Source organism: Aulostomus chinensis, chromosome 15, assembly GCF_037954235.1.
Source record: "Aulostomus chinensis isolate RoL2024-O1b breed Wild chromosome 15, RoL_Achi_v1.0, whole genome shotgun sequence".
Lineage (NCBI taxonomy): Eukaryota > Metazoa > Chordata > Actinopteri > Syngnathiformes > Aulostomidae > Aulostomus > Aulostomus chinensis.
The window spans coordinates 13,741,981-13,758,809 of NC_141334.1; the positions used below are offsets into that span (position 1 = coordinate 13,741,981).

Consider the following 16,829-nt stretch of genomic DNA (forward strand, 5'->3'; position numbering starts at 1 on the left):
TGTTGCTGAACTCTTTTGATTTGTTTGTTAATGCGGTTTATTCATACTTGGCATGTTTTGTTAAAAATTCAAGCACATTTGAACGGCCAAGGAACAAAGGGCCAAGAAGAGACATTGTGCAGTTGAAATGAACTGTGTCTGTGTACCAATGTCTCTCTCTGCCTCTCCATTTTCTTCCTCTCTTTCTTTTACGGCCTAATTAGTCATTAATTAATAAGGATGAACAGGTTAGTCCTGTTAGAAGTTTTTACACTCCCTTATGTAAAATCTTTTATGTTGTCAAATAAGAATAAATGGAAAGGAACATTTAGAGTAACAGTGTGTGCAGTAGCCATGCTTTACATTTTACTCACGACATGTTATATTTCGTCCAAGAGACCAAGCTCCCATTCGAATTAAATTTGTGCTGTCGTGGCTTAGGAGAAAAATTATTACATATTACGGCAATAGAAGAGAACCAAAACAGCTTCTTCTTTAAACGCGCTCTTTGAATTCATGACAGTGTTTGATGACCTTCTTTTCCTTACATAATGCCGTGTTTCTCAAAAGACAAATACAACTCATTAACGAGACACTAGAAATCAGACATAAATGGCAGTTTTTGTTTCCAACATGAACTGATGTAACATCTACTGCCGAATACGTGGCTTGTCAAAAGAGGCCCCACCATCCCCGAGAGCTTATCTGTTGGCTCGCTGCACCGTCTGAGACGTGTTTGTCTGTTGCACTCACTTCCAGGTGCTTTCAATCAGTTTCCCACACTAAAATGTCCTTACATGGTGATCTGCTGAATCCAAAGATTACTATCGATACCCCACCTCCCTTAAAAAATAGTGAAATAAAACTTTTTTTAGCACCAGTTTGCTGGGTTTATGGAAAGTGGCTTGGTTTGTGAGCAGATCAATCCACAGCAGTTTTTGACTTGTTTTACTTTCTATAATTCGGCAACGCTATAATTTGACATTGGAAATACGAAACCCAACCCAAGTGGTGACTTTATATGGCTGGCAGTAGATGTGTGCTTTACCTTCCTCATGAAAACACAATTTTTCGAAAACAAATCTGTTAAAACTGGACGATGGCGGCTTATAGTTTTCAGCTTGTTAAGGGTATCTATCTTACAAAGCCTTAATGTTGTAATGATTATTATGGGCTTGAAATAAAAACAATTTTAAAAAAGATGCAAAATACCTAAAACAGATAAAATCTCTATAAAGTTACAATTCTGTGCCTTAAAAGATAATTCTGGCTTTGTTTTTTTGTTTTTTTTTAAAGCAGAGCCTCTACTTTCTCATCTGTTTTGTTCTAAATGATGAATAGAAACAAAATGTTTGGAACTTTTCCAATTTTGAGCAAGAACAGTGTAAGTAGAGTCCGTGGAACAGGGCATTTGTCTACATTACATTTAAGAGTGCTCCACCGCCACGACTCCACGTGTCTGACAACATCATGGCAAGAATCCCAACAGAGATACAGTAGATGTGTGTCTAACATGTAACAATAGACTCACTCTTGGAGAGGAGCTCGGGAGAGCCGTCCAGCAGGAGTGGATTACAGACGTGGACTACTGAAATTGTAGCTTAGTCAGAAAGAAATGAATGATGGTTCTTGTTTGCTCATCTCTGTATTGTGGCAGCAAGATTACATGCCACACATCACAACGCTGTCATCGATGACCTCTTGGCTACATCTGAAATCGTGGCTAGCTGTGCTGCACACGGATGAAAACATTCAGTCCATAAACTCTACTTTGTGGTGTTGTGGTGTTTTTGTGGGGGCTGTTTTGATTGAGATGACCTGCTGCTGACAGATTGGAGGTCATGTTAGTAGCTTAAGTTATTCCATTGATCTGTCATCAATATGCAGAAAAGCATAGCAGGGTAACGCCAAAAATAATCACTCAAAAACTTACCAATCTGGAAGAAGTAAAACCAAACAAAGATGTTCAACGGTAGAATCAATTCCAAAATCGAATTGATTGTTCCTCAGCCAAGTTCTTTCATGCTACCACATTTCATTAAAAGCCCACCCACTACTTTTTGAGTTGTACTGCTAACAGCAAACTGGTAGTTGCCAGAAGAACATGATCGATGCTTGTATGACCACCGACCATCTGATGGACCTGCTGCCTGATGGGTACACAAACAGCCCACCACTTCAATTCAACCCACTCTTTAACTCAACTCAAACCATCCATCCATCCATTTTCTTCCGCTTATCCTGTTTTAGGGTCTGGGGGGCTGGAGCCTATCCCAGCAGCCTTTGGGTGAGACGTGGCGTTCACCCTGGACAGGTCACCAGTCCATCGCAGGGCCAACACATAGAGACAGACAACCATTCACACTCACAGTCACACCTACGGTCAATTTAGAGTATCAATCAGCCTCGTCCCCTCTTGATGTCTTTGGACTGTGGGAGGAAGCTGGAGTACCAGAGAGAACCCACGCAGGAACAGGGAGAACATGGAGACTCACACAGAAAGATCCCGTGCTGGAGCCGGGGATCGAACCTGGAACCTTCTTGCTGTGACAGTGCTGACCACTGCACTACCAATGCCGCCTTCAACTCAAACCAATCAACTGTATGTCTAATAAAGTCGAGAGTAACAGCTTCTGTTTCCTCTCTTATCGAAGCATCTGGGAGTTTGACTGCGGGATTTTGACGAGGATGATGCCAAGCCTCTGCTCAGCCTGGTAAGACTAGAATCATACGAAGACTTAGTTTGGAGTTCTGTAAATCTATTCTTCTAGCCTCGTTCTTTATTGGTTTCAGGTGTGGAAGGTGAACGGCAGCAATGAGAGGAGGGCCATTGAGTGTGATATCACAATGCTCCTCAGACACATCACCATTTGACAACGTTAATCACCAGTGAAACTGCAGCGATGCTGATGAACGTTCAAAGTTTAAGTAGCTAACTGGTTCCATCTAGGTTCACCGCTAAACGTTGCGTATGGCGATGAATAGTTTGCTTTAATATATATATATATATATATATATATATATATATATATATATATATATATATATATATATATATATATATATATATAAATAAGAGAAGTAAGGAGAATAATATTCATCCCAGCACAGTAACTAGTGGAATTCTGTGACTGGCTTTGCATGGAGCTTTCATTATTTAAAAACTTGAATCAAGTTGATTAATATGGTTTAAATCAATTTTCTGTTGAATCTTTAATGATAAAATGAAGTTCCCATCTCTGTAACAGGACGTGATGCTCAGCAGTGTCAAATAAGAAGACCTTAACAAGACACGATAGCGACAAGTCCTGTTTTTGATGCTATGAGGAGGTCAGCAGTTGCTGTCGTCTAAACAGATCCAGGGCAGAATTTTTGTGAAGCCACATTAATGATAGCTACTTTAAAGCAGCGTGGTACGTAGCTCACAAATAAGTCATATCTAATGAAGAGGTGCAAATGGCTTAACACGGTCAGACCTACTAGGCTGTAATCAACACTCACTTATGGCTGGGATTCAAGTATAAAAGTTCAAAATCAGTGACATCTTGCCTAAAAGGGCTTTACAATCCAAGAACCACTCTGTCCTTGGATGGCGCTGATTTGAGTGAGGAGAACGACACAAAATACCCTTTAAGAGGGAAAAACATGGCAGACGTACGTGCAGTAGATGTAATAAGTACAGAGCTGATCGGCAAAGTCACAACAATACTTGATGACAAAAATGTTCGATACATGTTGATCATAAAATGTATATGGATGGACGCCCACATTGTGCAACTTCGGTGGGCCCAGAGCCATACAGCCTCCTCCCTACTCAGGAGACAATGCTTGGAGGAATGTGGGGAAAGACACACGAGACAAAGAATGGTGTGATGTTGTGAACACTAATGTTTTATAAACCATTTTTGATTGTCCTGTTTTGCTGTAATTATACGTTAGTAGTTTGAAGTTTTCCCCCCTCCTGTTTAGCCTTGGTGTAGTGAATGTAAATGAGAGCGGACAAAGTCTCTGGGGGATTGTGGGTGTGTGACGCTCCCTAAACAAGCACAGAAAATTGTTGAAGATTAAATCTCTGCCTCCTGCTCTCAACTCTGGAGAATCATGGTTTTGGTTTTCTAATAATCTATGTCAGATTCTTAGAAATGAGAGCCACTCTGTCCAGAGAGGGAAGGATATGGTCTCTCTTAATCAGACCAGGTTTTCCCCAGAAAATCTGTTAATTATAAAAGAGGACCAAGACGATTGCTGGACAACTTTGATCCAACATGTTCTTTCAGATCTGTTTTTGCAAAGATGTGCTGGGTAATTATTTAGTTTTGCCTTGTTGCCTTTATTGATTGCAATCTGTTTTTCTTTCTGTGTTCTGCTTTGACTGTGATTATTGTTTTAAACTTGTTTCTTAATTTACACCTGGCCAGATCCTACGGATTTCCACGAGTACCCTGGCTAACCTGGCATATATACAATGATGGAAAAGAGAGGATCCATCTGGGAGTACATAAGATTAAGTGTCCATCAGCCGGAGCCTGGCACTTTTCTCAGTGAGACAATCATTCTGGAAAAAAAACATTTAGAGATAGCCAGCCTGTTTGAAAACTCAGGATGTGATGCTGATGAATCCAAAGGTGACATCAATAGCAAAAAGCACCAAATCTCCGAGATCATCCCAAAGCAGGCAGCGTTTACTCACTCTGTGAGCCATGATGACAGTGCGAGACAAGGTTCAGCTACAAGTATAAAAACCATGTCTCAAACTGAAGTTCACCTTGAAAGATCTTAAACGAGCACGAGCTGAAAACTTTAGAGAGGAGTTTAGAACGCTTCATGCTGCAAACAATTACCGCATCGATTTAGTGATCCTCACTCTGGATTTTGTCATCATAGTTAAAGCCTGCACTTTTCACTTCTTTGTTTCTAAGGCAACATCTGACAAAGGTATTTCTGGATTCAATTATACACCAAATTGCTCAGTGTATTTTACTTTGTATTACAACCATCAGCAAGTTATTAATCAATTGTCAATACTTTGATAACTTTAGCCATGGTGATGCAAAGTTCCTTTGATGATGCAGACGCTCGTGCATTTCCTTATGATTCAAATCTGGCTCATCGAACCCCCTTCAAAGCTCACTTCCCTCCTGCAGTGGCCCATCTCACAGGACATGAAGGAAGAGGATGTAGGTCAGTGCACGCTGCAGGCATGTGTATTTTCCATTTATATCTGTCAGTGGATCAACATGAACTGCATTCATTTACCGCAGAGTGACTAAGTAATTCAGGATTGTGTCACAGATTGGCTTGGATGTTGCTTTGGAGTAACGGGAGCACAAGTGCCTTGCTGTTGGCGTTCCGTCCTTCCTGTCTCAATTACCAGAGACTGGCAACAGGCTTTACACTGTTGACTGTTACCCGGGAATCCAGGAAATGGCATGCAGGATGGTGGGCTGGTATAAAAGAAGTGACATGGCTCGGGATGTGGCTATTTTATAATTGAAAGATTTCTTCCCCAGTGTACAACACACGGAATCCCTAATTGCTCCTGGTAACCAGGTTCAGACCTCGGCTGTTTCGTGCGGGAGGTGAGGGGGAAGTAGACCCAAGCACAGACAGTGGGAAGGTGCACAAGAGGTTTTTATTTTGATACAAGGAGACTTGAGGCGGGGGGAGACTGGAGACTGAAGATTGTGACTGGAGATTAACGATGTGACGGGAGACTGATAGACTGTGACTGGAGATTAACGACATGATAGGAGACTGGCAACTATGACTGGAGACTCGTGAAGCTTAAATTAGCAAAACACGCCATGACAACATACCTAGCACACAAAAATAGACCATCAACTAACAGGGGAAAACACAGGGGTTAAATACAAGGAGGTAAACGGGGCACAGGTGGTGCAATCAACCAGGTGAGACACATAAGGTAATCACAGGAGGGAGGTCAGGAAGACAGGACAAGACTTCAAAATAAAACAGGAAGCACGAGACAGGGATCGTGACATCGGCAGCCTCCACCGTCCATGTATGAGTATGAGTGTGAAGGGGAAATCGCTGTGAATACCATTAAATTAAAACTTCACCTGGAAGAAGGTGGGGTTTTTTTGTTGTTCGAGAACTCACAAATTGATGTTTAAACTCACAGAGGTGTTTTTTTCCCCTCTGTCATCACGTTTTTGTGATTACATAATGCAGAAAACATTCAAGCTAAATATACATGGCTGGCACTTCTTGCATTCTGGAGCCTCAAAGAAGAGCTGCAAGGGAGGAAAACATCTTTGTGAGCTCAAAACATCGATATGTGAGTACTTGAAATACAAAAAACTTTTTTTTGGATGATGTCTTTAACATGGAAAGGGATATGGAAATGGAACCTCACTGAGGGACGAATGAAGGGTTATCTTATATAGCTGCGATAACTTCAGGCCATTTATCATACAAACTGTTCTTAAAAAGTTCATAAAATCTGTTGGGTTTGAGCTTCTTGCAGCTGAGTAAATCAGACGACATGCATTAACTCTTGGTGACAAAACTGTTCTATGATGCTTCAAATAAAAATATCTGTATCCTCTTCAGCAACATCAAATGAACGATGCAGCTGAAAGTCCCACAGTAACATTTTAGTTTCACAATCTATCAAACAAAAACATGTTAGAATGAACGGATGTGCTTGTGCTTCCGTTCTTTCTGTTGTCCAAACCTGAGCTTTAGCTCACTGGAAATGTCTACATTTGGCCACACGGTACAGAGTTGTCATTGATGCTTAGACGTATCATTATACCAAATCCTATCATATCACATCATAATTATGTTTTTGTATCAAGTCTTAATATACTGCCAATTGTTAGATAATGTAATTTATGTGCATAAAAGAAGTGAGGCCTTTTGCGTAATACATGAAATGTCAGGTTTGATCTGAGAGAAGGAGTACAACCCTCCACCTGTATTTGTGGAAGCAGGTTGTCCTGTTGTTTATTCCTCTAAACATGATCTCATTTCTGTTTATGTCTATTCTATCCACTCAGCAACTTAATGAATCATCACCCCTCCTTCTGAATATTTTTTCAAGTGTTTTACAAGCCAGCTTTTACATTTTATTTATACGACATGCCTGGACTGATGTTTCTCATTTTGCTCTGATGGTTCAGATGAAACACAAATTGCAGGCTGAGCTGAGCTCAGAGGCGCCAAGCTTTGGCGAGGCAGAGCTTTACAACACTGGCAGCTTTTGGAACTTTTGGTTCTAATTAAAGCGACTTTCCCCAACAAGACGGACAGCACACTCAAGTTGAAGCATCTATGGAGTCACTCAGGCTTTAATGTCTTTATCAACGCTCCAACGGCAGGAATGAGGAGCTTTGAATGAGACACTGACATCAGTCCTTCTGAGATGCTACGTTGTGTTATTTGTTCTCAGCCTCAGTGTTTGTTTACAGCCTCCTCTATCTGTGTAAACACACCTCCATGTGCCAGGATGGCTGCAGCCTATAAAGCTTTCAAATGGTTTCTATCAGAGCCAATAACATCAGGTGTTTCTACTTAAAGCATCACATATGCAGCATGTCGGTGGTCTCCAACCTTACTGAGGTCTTTCTCAAATTGTTTTAGAAGTGAAAAGACATTCATCTTGAGTCAATTGTCTTTTTTTTTTCTTTTTCTGATATCCGTCCTCATAATTATACGATTTCCTAATAATAGCAAAGGAATCTGGCTCATCTTAAATGATAATTCTTTCATTTTTGTCCCACTAATTCAAAAATGTTCAGGAAACACAGCCTCATATGTTTGCATTCACACAGTGTTGACAAGGCAACGCTGCGAATGTGTCCTGTGTCGCAACGAGGATCCTGTTCCTCATTGCTTGGAAATCACTTCTTGATACAAGACCTTATCTCTCAGAACCACAACTGAACTCAGTTTATGCAGTTTTACCACAGGAAAACAAGAGGAATGTATCCTCTTCATCTGAGAGGAAATGCTTACATGCTGCCATAAAGCGAGTCATAACAAAAGATGTCATCGTGTCAAAACCATTCATGAAAACTTCTCATGCACAAATTTGTAACTCCAAGCTCCAAGCTATCGACTTTGTACCGCAGCAGGCTTGCAAAGACACTTCTGCAACAAGAGAGCCGCAATAGATGTCAAGAACTAGGAGTTGCAAATAGCTTTCACATGGAGGATCACTACAGTACATTTGTTGTATATCCAATCAGACTCCAGAAAAAACAGAAATATGTCTTCTAGATATTCCTAATGTCAACAGTGTCAGGGAAGAAAAGATGGTCTGTATTTTTTTTTTTTTTTTTTTACCAGAGTTCATCCTCCTTCAATCTGAGTGAAGCAATTTAACATGGTGTCATCTGCAAAATGAAAAAATCTAATCAGTTATAAAAATGTGATCTCATCAGAAAACTACAAATGGACACAAGTTTGGCTTTCAGAATTTTTAATCTAATTATTATCTTCATGAATTCCTTTCACAGACTCGTGGCTTGAAGTTCGAAAACAAAAGAACAAAACTAATATTTGAAAGGAAAGTCCCAAAAGACTGACATCAATATCTCCAGGGAGCCATTAGGGAATCATTTGATCTGACATGCTAATTCTTAAAAACAACTTCAGCTATCTCCGTATTTCATGTGCGAGCACCATTTTATTGCACTAATTAAGGCCACTTTATTTCTCCACAGCTCAAAGGCAGCCTAAATGTACTCCGCTGGCTCAGATGTGCTTTCTGTGACGCTCGTAGCCTCCAGGCTTCTCCGTGACAGGTTCACTAGCTGAATGAGGACACGCTGTCCTGGTCAAACACATGCAGCTCTGCATTCTGGGACAGAATTTACTTCTGCTCACTCTAAAGTAAACCAAACAGTTTAACTACATCAGTTGCAGCTGGTGTCGGTCGGTCTGCTCAAGAAGTTGCTTGTATAGTCTTGTTGGATTGCGTGGATTAAGATAAATATGATCTATATAGAGCTATAGTGGTAATGGGCTGTACCCATCCAGGTTCCCGAGTTCGCTCTTGTTTTCGGTTTCACTGTAATCACTGCTGTGGAAGTTTCTTCATTCATGACATTCTTGTAGTTGCAGTTAGGTTACAGTCATCTTTCCACTTGTTGTGGTACATTCACATAGATTTGGTTCCCACCAATGCATCTCATACAACTTGCCTTTGCACAGGAGTCGGGTATTAGCAGTGTGAGGATGGATTTGATGGATGCACGTTTTGTAGACTGTTACCAGGGATGTATAAATAGAGAGAGTGAGTGATGTTTATTCCTTGGAAAGTTGTGCGGGGCACATGAACCCAAAAAAATGTTTTACCTCAGGGTATTTTCTGCATCGTGAGCCTCATCGATCCCCCATCTGCTCACTGAAATAGGGTTAAAATGACTTCATTTCTTTTACACTCATCATTTTGTGATGGACAAGAGTCAAGTTGCAGAGGTTGACCCTCAAAAATGGATATGGAGTGTAGCGTCAGTTCGAGCAGGCCGCCATGTCACGCTCAGCTCGCGTTTCTGCCAGTTATCTCCTTCCTTTCTTCGATGGATTTTATTGGTAAATACATTCACTGTGCCCTGTGTCCTGCCGCCCACCTCCATTCCAACTCCAACTCCTCCTCTACTGTCTGTATCTGAGCCGATCAATGGCACTTCTGCTGTCAGTGTACTCAACTCCGTTCTGGATTTAAGGAATCTTTCCTCCTGCTGCTCTCCCTACCTTTGGCTGTTCCGTGTATGCATGGTCATGCAACAGGATAGCAATTTAGTTTTGTCGATGAACCATTTTACAGCTGCTTTCACATTATGGCTGATACATTGTTGCCAGAGGGATCGGTATTAATTACAAAATGAAGGCCATTGCAATCTTGAAAACAGGTTTCCACATCCACGCCACACCTGGATGGCCAAATATTTGGTTTGGTTTGAGCTGAGACGCTCCACTGCTTTTCCCTGCTTCCTTTATCTTTACCTATTGAGCCCCTGAAGGCACATGGACAGAAAAATAGATTAAATTTAAGTTTCTCGTGCTCCTCAGAAACACTCTGGTGGACGTGAGGAAGTTTATAGTCCAAGTCCCCTGAGTAATCAGGTATGGGTACTCAAAAAGAGTATTTCTCTATAACTGATGAGTGCAAGCTAAAGCCTGAACTATGACAACAGTACCAGAATATTCAGCAAACAACCTTCATTGTTTTCTGCTTAGCTTCATCACCTTGGTGCTAAAATACTTTTTTCCCTCCTCATCATTAGACCGTGGCAGCTCCATGCTTCATATCATAAAACCTGCTCCTCGGTTTAACCATTGCTCTGGGATATATCAAAGCTTACACTCTTGGATGAGTTCCACAGCTATTATTTTCTGCTTGCTCAGTAGATCGTACTCTTTTCAAGGTTTGTAGTCGTGTGTTGAACTGTTAAACGGAGGAATAAGTGCGGTCACTGCTCAGAGCCAACCTTTGAACCGCTGTCAGTCAGTATAACCCCATCTGAATTTATAGAGTTTTGGTATACTACGCATGACTTTGAAAATGGATATTACACATCTGTAATGGTGGATGATAACAGAGCAAGTCAGTAGAGGGAGGATTTAGAAGGATGACGACAGATTATTCAATATGTGGATGCCGTGTTCTTGATTGTTCGTGTTCTTGAACAAATTCATGTGTGATTCTGATCAAAAGGTGAATAAGAAAGGAGAGAACAGTCTCTTCCTGCAGGCACACACACACACACACACACACACACACACACACACACACACACACACACACACACACACTTACTTCAACATACTAAATCCTTCATCCTGTATGAAAGCACGGGCTGTTACACTGAGCACTGACTGATGACGGAGATCATTCCAGGTCTATCATGTTCCTCATATCCAGACCACCTCTAGATATGGTTTTGCTTCAGTTTCTGAGAACAAGGTCTGTTCAATACAGCTGTTCTTATTACAGCTGTGGCCGATGTCACCACCACCAGCCAAAGTATTGTGATGTGGGAGCTGAGATTAATGAGAAAGAGTTCAGTTACCATCTGCTCAGTATGTGGTAACATAGCGTGTGTGTGTGTGTGTGTGTGTGTGTGTGTGTGTGTGTGTGTGTGTGTGTGTGTGTGTGTGCGTGCGCTTGGAAACCTATAAGAGGAAAGAAATCTCCTTGAGGGGAAGAAGAGCAACATCCATCTTACTGTCAGCTCCTCTCTCTAAAAGTACTTACTCTTATTCCGATCTTTACTGTGTCTAAAATCATCTTTTTAATCATCTTCATGTGAACTTCTATGCAAGCATTTTTATTGTGATAATATTTTGTATTTGCAGTAAAGAAAGATACAATTTATACAGATAAAGGAATTTTTTTTTTTTTTAATTTCTTTGCATTTGGGCTGGCAGCATCATGAGGCATTTTGGGTTGTTCGTCAACGTGATATTTCAGGAACTCCTTGTGGGAATTCTGTAAAAAAAAAAAAATTGGTGCAATCACTCACTGGAACTCAAGGATTAACAGAAAATTTTTTTTTGGTCAAAGTTGCAAATGCAATGTTTCTGGTTTAAGGTTATTTGAGGTTTCTGTTAATGGCCTGCAGGCAGGAGGCTGGAGTTTGTAAGTCTTTTGTGGACAGCAAAGAGCTTAAACCTGCAACATTTATGAATTCCCAGGTGGGGAAAGTTACTCTTTTAAATAACCTCATTGTAATTTACATTTTTAAAGTCCTGCTGAGCTACCTTTAGTAAAACCACCCCTGCTGTTGACAGCCATTTTCCAAATGGTATAAAGTTACAACCCTCACACTTTTCAGAGCTGTATAATATAATCCCTCAAATTTCAACTCACCCCAAAGTCATGAAAACGCTCAAAAAGGAAGAATGAAAAAAACCAAAACAAATGAAATACATCTGAACATGAAAATATACAGTACAATCAAACATAACTGTCATGTTTTTCTATTTTGTGGTAACGGTCTGTTTGACTTTATTATGTATCTGACAAACATCCTGACTATGGTAGTTAATGTAGACGCCATCGTTCATCTGTGGAGGAGCTCCTCTGCCAAAACTTCATGAGTAAGAGAGCAAATATTGCTGCGTGCTGGGCCGTACGGGTGGAAAATAAAGAAATATGGCAGATTAAAGACGAGAGAAGGTAATTTAAAGCTGCGCTCTAACAAATCTCAGGATCTAAAACAAGTATAACAAGAATCTTTCCTCAACACCTCATTTCACTGTGCACTTGTTAGCTGTGCGGCGACTATTTTATGATACCATAATTCACTTCATCTGTTCTCATCTTGAGTGCAGGTGGATTGCGCATTTATTTGGCACGTCTTGATAGGAAGTGTGTGCGCGCGCGTGTGTGTGTGTGCGTGCGCCGAGGGCTTCTTCTGATTGTGTGTATAATGAAATGAATGTTCAGTATAGGAAGATGTTTAAGTGCCAGTGCGTCAGTGAACTGTAAATTATACCTTTAAGGCTTGTAGCAGATCACACCTGGATAGAGGAAGATGGGATGAACCCCCCCCCCCCCCCCCCGCGCCCATACACCACCACCACTACCAATGCCCCAATTCAGTGTTTATAACTGTAATTTAGGCCGTCACATTGAATAAAGTAAACCTCACATGTAGAGAGTAGATTAAAGGTCCAAGTAAAGTGTATAGAATATCTTCATTGAGGTAATTGAAGGTTTCCCTAAAGGAAAAATTAGAGGACAACAGGTAGAAGTACTACTGTACTTCTGCCTGTATACTTTTTTTTTCAAAGGAAGCTTCTATGCAGATCCACTGATCCTTTTAACAACATTTTATGCTCATGTCTTTTTACACTGACATATAGAGGGGAAATAAAAATCAAACCAGCTTCTTTCAGAAAGCTACTGACCAAAAAATGTTTCTCACACCACTCCCTTTACCACTGGACACCCCCCCCCCCACACACACACACACACACCCCACTCCCCTCCTTTCACACATCTTCATGCCAAAATTTCCATTTTATGTGACACCATTTGTGGGAGTGCATCTTTACATGTGGAACCAATTTGTTGTGAGTAAATGAGTTTCGCAGGTGCTGGGAGTTGTTGTGTGCAGTCAGGAACGGAGAGCAGATACTGCAGTTTGGCTGAGGTTCCTGGTATTGTTACCGAGGGCATTTTGGGTTCCACAATTGCCTTTGATGATGCTTTAATGATCAGATGTTTTCCCTTCATTTTCCTTTGGAATGATGCAGATTTCAAAATAAAACATCGCCTTTGTGTAATTGTTTCAGTGGATTCCAGTGTCAACCTTTTAATTAATCTATTATTCAACAGAGATTCTCGGGGTGCACTGTTGGAGAAATGCATGTTACGCCGAAGCCAAAACGAAGGCCATTGCAAAATATATTGGATAGCGTTCGCCTTGGAGGGAAAAAGAAAGGGGAAAATAGAATATTCTGTGAATGAGTCACAGGGTGAAGGGCGGAGTGATGTCAGCCCAGTCTTCACAGCTGAGAGAGCTGTGTTTGTTGGGGGTGGAGGAAGAGGAGGAGGAGGAAGAGGAGGAGGAGGAAGGGGGGGGGGGCACCATGAGGATCACTGGGGCCTTCTGGACCCAAGCTGTTGTTTGGAGCTCAGACTGAGATACACACACAAACACACACACCGCTGCACACACATAATGTAATTAATACAGATTTGTTAAAAAATTTATTATCTGTCACTCACCACAAACCTGACAAAACAGCAGATCCTGGACGACTTGAGTTGTCCTCAAACTGGGGTCACTCCCACCGTAGCCCATACTCCCATGCATGAAAAGATTAATGCTTCATTTTATGACCTTTGACCTCCTGGAACAAATCATCAAAATTGGCCACCTGCTCAAGACTGAGCTTTCCAATAAATATTTCAACAAAAAAGTGGCCAAGACTGTAGGTTTGAAAAGTCAGATAATCCTCACGTTGTCTAGGTAGTGGTTCAACTCCAGCCATGCGTCTCTGCATCTTCAGCACCATAGAGCCCATAGATAGAAGCTTCCTGTTGCCTTCACTGTCAAAATCTGGGCCGGCTAAGATTTCCCAGAGGTTCATTCTTCGATAAAGTGAGTGAAGGGCCACACATTGCACAATTGAATTAATGGGCTTGTTTGTTCTGCTAGGTTTGCTCTGTTTGGCGAGTGTGTAACAGCAAACTTTTGTTGCCAAATCTTGGATAGTTGGCCGCTTTGTTGAAATGTTCTGCCTGGCAATAAAGTTGGCAGACCATGTCAGGGCTTTTTCTTCATTTTCCCATGTTGACAAGTTTGTGGCGTAGTTTGCACGCTTGGTTGAAAAAAATGTCTCTCAGTGTTATATTCCTTGAACACTGCGATACACTCATAGCATATCAAACTCAGTGCCCTTAAAATGAAAGTTATCTTCCACATTTTGTTAAAATGCGACCTAGAGCCAACCTTTTTTTTTCTTTTTTGAGTCGTTAGTCTGAACCCCGATTCTGTGGTCATGACAGCTAAAGTCACGTTTGAGACAATCAGCTGACCTGTTTCAACCCTGGAAGCTGTATTTTGCCAAAATGTGGTTTCAACTACAGTTACCGCTTAAAATTTTTATACAACTTTTGAAAACAGAGCCACGTGCTTGATCTTGGTATAAAAGCTGTGAAGGAAGCTGCAGATAAGGAAGTAGCGACTACAAACTGTATAATCTTGAGTTGGCTGCTCCCATATTGACTGTGGTGGAATGTCAGTGATGCGCATGTCGAACAAACCAGCAACAGACGTGATGTTAACAACAACAACACATAAACGCAAATACACGTGAAGAATTCCAAATGAAGCACATGTTAATAGCGAGGAGGTTCTGCTGCGCTGCCTTGAGTCTCCAAACCACAGCAGGTACTCCACCTTGTTCGTCAGGCTTGTAGTGAAAAGTAAAAAAAAAAAAAAAAACTCAGATGAACTAACTTATGAAACTTATTAGTCTTATTAGTCACATGTGAACTTTTGGAGAAGTCTTGTAGACATTAAGGTGTTGAGGACAGGCCTTCGGGCTCGATGTCAAAGTAGACAGCAGGCCAATGAGGAGCCAAGCGGAGGAAGCGTTAAAAAAAAGCAGCTCGAAAACAGTATAATCATAACCACCTGGCACACACTTTGGAACTTCCAATAATCTCAATGGACAAATCGTGTAACGTGTGCGCATCCTGAGAAGAGGAAAACAAATCAGTTAAATGTGTCATTTTATGCACGATTGAAGCCTCGATTTGGATTAAACCCTCTTAGAAACAACTCAGCTGTCAATTCCATCTGTTGAAACAACTAAAAGAGACAGCTGCACCTCACACACCTATCATTACATAGCAGTGTGGTGACTAAACTGTAACCTAAATGTGAATATAGTCAGTTCTGCTGAAATCAGCTAATCCAAAAATGACTGATGGTCTGAAGGCAAACACATCCAAACATCACATGCCAGTGGTACTATGAGCTTATGGCATTTATCTGTGTTCCAATTCCAGCTACAAATGACTAAAAGACAGGCGGCAAACACACAACCCGAACAAAATACTTTTCACGTTGTTGAGGGTTTGAATGAATTTGTTTCCTTTTTTTAAGACGCACTCCAATCAAGTGACCCACTTCTTTTGCTAAGGACTCAGTGCATATTAACTGGGAGTAGTTTGGTTTTAACCACAAGAAACTATTTTTTACCGTCTCTAACTCCTTTAAGTTAACCACTCCCTCTGCTCTCTTCCTGCCCAAATCCTCGTCATCTTTGAGAAGAAGCCTGATGACACGTTAATCTCCATCCCGCCATTGCCTTTAAATCCCCCTGCTACTCCCCTGTTTATCACAGTAACTTCAACATTCATCCAGATACTGATATATGTTTGTTTGTTTGGTTTTTTTTAAGGACTGGTTTCATTTTTGCATCACTGCTGTAATCGCCTGGATGACATCGTCACGAATGAATTATCTACGAAGCAGACAACAGTGACAGCGCTGGCTCCCTCCAACTTACTTGCCTCAGAAAAGTCCTCGTCTACAATCCCCAGCACGTTTTATACACCAGTAAATTGTTATGAACAAGCTAATTTGTGTAACTAACTTTCTGATTTCCTACCAGCTTTGCATCATTACACTCCGGGTGGTACGTGTAAAGGAAGCGTTAAATTTCCCTCCATGTCGGCTGTACCAAGTGCTTATCCTCTGGCACGTTTGCTCGCTGTTGATTGAAAAAAAAAAAAAAAGATTTCCTCATCTTTTTGTTTGCTCACCCAACTGTGTTTTGTTACTAGTGGCAACACTGCAGCAGCATGGGAGTGGCAAAGGAGGGCAATGAGCTCAGTCCATTCTGGTAGCTGCAGGTTGTCTGTTTTTCACACAAAGAAAATGCCACAGTCCCTTTTTTTTAATTTGTGACACCAGTTCAATGCAAAGGCGGGTTTATGAGCTTCCGATTCCTCCTATTTCAGCCTATTTTAGATTTCACTATCATATTCTGCCGTGAATCTGCAGTATTACACATTCCGTGCACTTTTCTTGACCTGTTTCCTTCTAGTTTACCTTCAGTAGCTCTACTTTGCATGCATGTTGAGTTTCCCAGCAAAGACCCTCTAAACCATGTGTCCTCAACCTGCACCACATGCATCATCTGCAAATGTACGTCATACACACCCGAGTGTCTAAAAATGAAAAAAAAAACAAAAAAAAACAAAAAAACATGATCTAAGAAAGGGTCATGCTCGGAGAAATCCCAACAGAGTAATTTCAGGATATAAACCGCAGGTCTTATGTTTGTAGGACATCACAAAAAACACAGATTTACTGCTCAGTCTTGTGTTGACATGAACACATGCACTGATGTCA

At 41.1% G+C, this 16,829-nt stretch overlaps 1 long non-coding RNA gene across 1 annotated transcript; it reads left to right on the forward strand.

Moving 5' to 3' along the window:
* Positions 1–5,997: 5,997 nt before the first annotated feature.
* Positions 5,998–16,588, forward strand: LOC147248825 (uncharacterized). The gene is made up of 3 exons (XR_015119537.1): positions 5,998–6,069; positions 6,172–6,277; positions 15,874–16,588. It is a non-coding gene; the product is annotated as an uncharacterized LOC147248825 (long non-coding RNA).
* Positions 16,589–16,829: the final 241 nt, after the last annotated feature.